This window comes from Anomalospiza imberbis, chromosome 6, assembly GCF_031753505.1.
Source record: "Anomalospiza imberbis isolate Cuckoo-Finch-1a 21T00152 chromosome 6, ASM3175350v1, whole genome shotgun sequence".
NCBI lineage: Eukaryota > Metazoa > Chordata > Aves > Passeriformes > Viduidae > Anomalospiza > Anomalospiza imberbis.
This window is the reverse complement of record NC_089686.1, coordinates 31,523,742-31,529,653: the sequence shown is the minus strand read 5'-3', so window position 1 is coordinate 31,529,653 and position 5,912 is coordinate 31,523,742. Positions and strand designations below refer to the sequence as shown.

The window sequence follows — 5,912 nt, the reverse complement described above, 5'->3', positions numbered from 1 at the left end:
ATTAGTGTAACTGAGTGACTTGGATTGAGGAGTTAATTTTATAGCTTTGTGTTTACCTTTATAGCTCCTCAGTACTTCAATTAGCAGGTACTGAAGTTTCATGTAGTTCTGAAAATCATTATGGAGTTAACTTTGTGGTTTTCATTAATTATATGTGAGTCATTATGCTGTATAGTGTGGGCAGAATGTTATAATAAATATCTTTTTTGCCCTAGAGAGTGTTTCCAACAAGTACTTCCAATAAAAATACTAAAAAATCCCCAAAAAACCTCAAGTGTAAACTAAATATGGCTTCACAAAGGGAGTTACAATGAAGTTCAAGAAACCTTTGATTAATTTGTTAATGACTTTTCAAAAAAAAAAAAAAACCACTATTGTGTCCAACTGTCCTAGCAAATTCTTGAAAAATAAAATTAATTATTTTGTGTTACCATTGTGTTTAAAAACTTGCTGTGAAAGAACAACAAGAATTGAGAAAGGGGAATCAACAGTTTTCTTAATGAGCAAAAATAAAACTAACAATAAATAAGGGCAATAAATAAGGGTAATATCTTTGCATAGATATTACACAGTAATTGTTCTTGAGTTAATGAAAGTCATGGCTAAATACTCTAAACTGGCATGGGGATTTACTTCGACTTGCGGTCAAAGAAAATGCTACACAGTATTGGTCCTAATGTTTTTAATTTTTCCTTTTTCAAAAACATATGTTCAAAAGAGTTGTATTCACAAAAATGTGGACGATATTTCATTGTTTCTTGACCTGAATACACATGTATCTTTACATTTATAAACATGTAGGAATTTTTGGCACATTCTTATAGTTAAATATTTGAGGTCATGTGTACCTGACCCTGTGAATTTGGGCATTAAGATCTCTATGACCTTTTGTCTGTTTCTAATATGTAGTATTTGCTGGGTTTTTTTGGTTATCCCCATGCTAGATTTACACCTATTTCAGTCTTACCATATCACATTTCTTTAGTCAAGGGGCAAAGATTAATTTTTCTTTCATTTCTCCATTTCTAGATCAGAATCACTCTTTCTAGATTTATCTTTTATGAGAATTTCAAATTTATTTTTATAGAAGATTAAAGTTTTTGGCCCCTTTTACAGCAGACATAGCCTTCCTCCCAATCTAAAATCAATTAAAAAAAATCTGCTGTGGAGCCATCAAATTACTTTTTTAGACTACAGTATTTTAAAAATATTATCAGTTACTTTAACATTCTAAGGTGACATCCAAGACTTTTCCAAAAGATACTTGAGCAAGTGTTATTTGAAAATACTTCTATTTCAATTACCATTTTGTCTTTTAGAATTATGTTAAAAATACAAGTACATCTCTATTTATAGGACTTGTATCTCAGTGGCCAGTTGCACTGAAATTTTCATAGCTTAGAGACATGCTGAGTAATTTTTTCAAAAGACAAATATTATTATTTCAACATAATTTCATCTTACAGTTACCTATTAAGAAATTCCATTTTACACTAACAAATTGGGAAAATGTAGATAGTTGTGAGTCACCATATCTGACTCTATATATGGTTGTATTTCTATTGCTCTGTTTTGCTTTCTCTTGTAATCTTTACCCACCTTAATTTCTGGAAGTTGTCAATTTTGACCTCAGAATGCTGGTTAGTAGCAGTAATTACCAGAACATTGTTCAAGCAGAATTGCTTCTCTTTAGCTTCCAGACAATGCAGAAGGTTAGGGCAGAGACTGTCTGTTATTATTCTGTTCAGACAGAGATAACACCACCTGCCTAGTATTGCTTTTGTCACATATCTAAGTTCTTGAAACGTCATGAATCATTAGAATATTTAAAAGAATAAGATACCTAATTTCTACCAACAGTAGGAAATTTATTAACAAGCCTTTCTGACAACGAATGAAGGAATTTAACATTTACGTCTCTCTAGTTCTAGTTGTGTCACATACCCGGTCCAACAGATGACTTGAGTGAGAGACACTGGTGGAATACCATCTTTCTAACAGGTTTATGGGCTGAGTAGCACACCATCTGCACTTCTTTCCTGCTAGGGCTACGGTTGAGCATATGCAGTTAGTTCTAATCCATAAAATCCTAAATGACTAAGTCCTGGGTACTTGTGGTCACCTCTTGTTTGGTGCTACTAGAATTACATCAATCATATTTTATATATTAGAAGGCTGTTGGAAGGTTCTTTCACTTTCCATAATTTACCTATGTAACTTTTCTTTTTAATTATGGGACAAGTATATAAAAGATCTAAAAACCTGATTGGAATATTCTGTTGCTTTAAAAATTATCAAATGAAATTGCAGATGAAGTTATACATCTAATTTGAAATTAACAAAATAAAAAAATTACATGTGAATTTGAATAAGCATATGCAAATCTTAAATTACATAAAGGTTTATATGCTATTACAGACATTTAAATCTTACATTATCTTAATTTGTTTTAATTTAAATTTCTTCCATAAATAATTTGATGGCTTTACCCTGGATTGTCATAAAATACACATGTTTAGTTTGGCTTTTTCCTCTGAGAACCTTGTTTTCTGGACACATTTCTCTTTCTTAATACATATAAGTATTATCAAAACTGCATTTAAATTATCTTGACAATGTTTTTCTGGGCAAAATGTCACATTAAAAAAATTCTTTTCCCTTTACCACCATTCCCAGAAATCTGTACGTACATTATAGATCTTTCAGCAGATTTCTTTTAAAGGTTTTGGTAAAGTATCAAGCAGGCTGGAAGTGGTTTCTAAGGGGAAAACATGAAAAATGTACATTTATTTAACATTTATAATAAATTTGGAAAATGAGATTAAATTTCACATTAATGTTAATGAACATACTAAATTAGGATGAATATGAAATTAAAAGGCTGTCAGAAATAAGGTCAGTATAACATCTGATGTGGAAAATTGTAAATACGTACTTTGTGGTTTGAAAGTGGTTTGGTAATTTATGAGGTTAAAACCTAACAGTAATTTGTAGTTCAATGAAACTACAAAATAACTTGATCTGAAGCTTCATAACCATAAACAACACCATCTTATGAAGCAGCTATAAAGTTCATCTTTCTTTTTTCTTTTCTTAATATACACACAATTGCTTAGCATTATTTCCAGAACCTTATGTCAATTCAACCTTCGAATGTGTTTCCTTAAGCCCCAATTCAGCTTCACATAGTCAATCACATCTTTTTCTCTGGATTTTTTTTTGTCACAAATATTTGTAATTTTTGCATACATCTCTTTGAAGCAGGTGTATTGTTGTTTGAGTAGTTCTATTACAGGTCCTCCACAGCATATCTGAAAGTAATACAACTCCTTGTTGAGAACTAGTTCTGTGACAATGAAACCTTTCAGTTTGATTTATTTTGCTTCTTACGTTGTCTTAGCTGTTCTTCTGATCAAATATACCACACGAGCTTGAATTACCTTACTGTCTCCTGAGAGTGTGTGGGGAAACCATATTTTCCCACTCTTTAGTTTCACAAAGTTGCTATCTCTATTTCAGTGTACGTAGGCATGCAGTTTGTGATAACTGGAAGTGGGGCTGAGCCTCATCCCCAGTGGGCAGAGCTGTGAGAAGCAGGTGAGCAGCATTGACAGCAATGAGCCATGGAGTGCCCAGGTACTGACCAACCACCAAAGGGACCAGAGGGCACACAGGAGCAGTGCATGAACATGAGGGGTATAGAAGGTTGGGCTAAAGAACAAGAAGGGCAGATGCTTGCAGCCTTCTGAAGTGATGTTGCTCTTTATGGGCAGGCACCTGAAGCCTTCTGATGAGGTATGGTGCTATTCTGTTTGGGTTGAAGCTTTCTGAAACTGTGTGATGATACTCAGTGTAGTGTGACCTTCTCAACTGTGGCATATGCTGTGACAAGTGTATGTTTAAACTTTAAGGTTTTGTCTCTTCTGGTGTCATTATTTGTATTGGTACTTCAACTGAAAGGGTTTTTCAACAGTAACTAGAGAAACTGAGCCCTGCAAATCTCAAGTCTGTTGTGCTCCTTCTCCTGACACTGTCTTTAAACAACCAGCCAGCATTTTTTGGAGGTCATTTGTCTGCTCCAAGCAGTAGCTCACTTTCTAGGTGGTTGTTTTACTACAATGATCAGAGTCTGCAAGATGTAATTAATTTAAAAATTCATCATAGCTAAACTGGTAACCACTTTCTTTGGCTGATGCCTAATTATCTTTCAGGAGATGCCTTACTCTCCCTCAAATGAAAGCAGTGAAAGGGCATTTCAGTAATCTTCCTTGCCTGCTCCTCTGACATGTGCCATTATCAGAGTAAGGTGTAGGGGCCTTATTTATCTGTCCAGTCTAATTCCATGCAGAACTTCCTTGTAGAAAAAAATCTTTCTCTCAAATGCTGTGGTATTTATACCTGTATAATGTGCTTACAGAAATAACCACTCTTAGTATCCTGCTTCTGCTGTGAGTATTTAAATAATATTTTTGTCCTAGGGAAAACTTTTAGAATTTTCTAGCATATCGAACTGCAGCTATGCAATTAATGTATGAAAATATTCTGAAAAATGCATGAAAAAGAGAAGAAAAATACATTTCAATACCTTATTGTAGCCTTCTAAAAGCTTCTTGCACATTTAGGCAGCAGGGGGGTATATTTCAATTTTGTTGTTCATCTAGGAGGACTACACATCACCATAACCCTTGCATTTCCTGTCAAGTAGACTTCAGTGAAAAGAAGTTACTATGTGTTAGTTTTTAATAACAGAAGATGTGTTTTGTATCTTTGTAACTACTATAGGATCTGTCTTCCAGTGATTTTTATGACATATACACTTTTGATATGCTTGTGCTTTATGCTGGAAAGTGGCTTTGGATAAAAAAATGTTAGATTGATATTATTACATATACTGGTTTTAAATCCTATGTCCAGGGACTGAGTTGGATATTAAGACCATTAAGCTGAATATCTTTGCCCAAAATTTTGCTATAATAATATTTTTACATTATTAAAATACTGCTGAATAGATATACCTAATGGCCAGTCCCTCACTGTCATCTGTTTTTGAATACATAAATATTACACCACGAGCTTTGAGGAAATAACTGGCTTGTACCAGTAGAATAGGTTATCTTTCCCCTTTCAGCATATGCCTTTTATCAATGTTATCACTGTGATCTTTTAAAATCCTTAACAAAGAGCAGCTCTCAGGAATGTTTCTGAACAAGAGACCATTTGAAGAGACCATTTGCCCATGACAACTAATTTCAAGAAATTGCAGTTTATTCTTTCATTTTACTTGCTCATAAACTATGTGTACTGTTACCAGCCATATACAGACAGCTTACCTCAAAGCTCAATGATTCAGAGGCTGAATTCTATGCTCTTTCCCCAGTCATCAAAGCAAGGATTCTTAGGTTGTTTTTCCCCCCTGTGCAAATTCTATGTATATAAACCTTTCAGCTTCTTAACACTTTTTAAATCTGTTAGTCACTGAGCCTATTTCAAGATACATCAGTATCTTATTTTATATTATTTGTTGAAGTATATAGATGTAATATTGTTTAAAAGACTATATTTTAAATGTAAACATGTAGAAGCTTTTTTCAAAGTAAGAATTTTACTTAAATCACTGGAACTATACATTTTCATACCTCCTACATCCAAAGATTAATATTACTTCAGAAGGATACAAAATTTGTTGAAGTGTGTAGCTGGGGGAATGGGGCATTCAAGGCTATGGAAATATTATGCAAAAGCTAACCTAAAATTTTTAACACAGTCAGACTGATGACTGTCAGCTGATTATCCTATTTAACATTGTAATCACTGCATTCAAATCTGTTAGGCTTGCAAAGCTTCCAACTGCTTAGAATCTAAAGGTAAATTAAGCAGCATTTGAAAGACTAGCACCACTGCTACATGAGTCT

At 33.6% G+C, this 5,912-nt stretch overlaps 1 long non-coding RNA gene across 1 annotated transcript; it reads right to left on the bottom strand.

Annotated features, from left to right (window-relative positions):
* Nucleotides 1-2,576: 2,576 nt before the first annotated feature.
* Nucleotides 2,577-3,523, bottom strand: LOC137476643 (uncharacterized). Its single transcript, XR_011000489.1, has 3 exons — nucleotides 3,446-3,523; nucleotides 3,250-3,346; nucleotides 2,577-2,758 (listed from the first exon to the last, which is right to left on the bottom strand). It is a non-coding gene; the product is annotated as an uncharacterized lncRNA (long non-coding RNA).
* Between the last annotated feature and the right edge of the window lie 2,389 nt (nucleotides 3,524-5,912).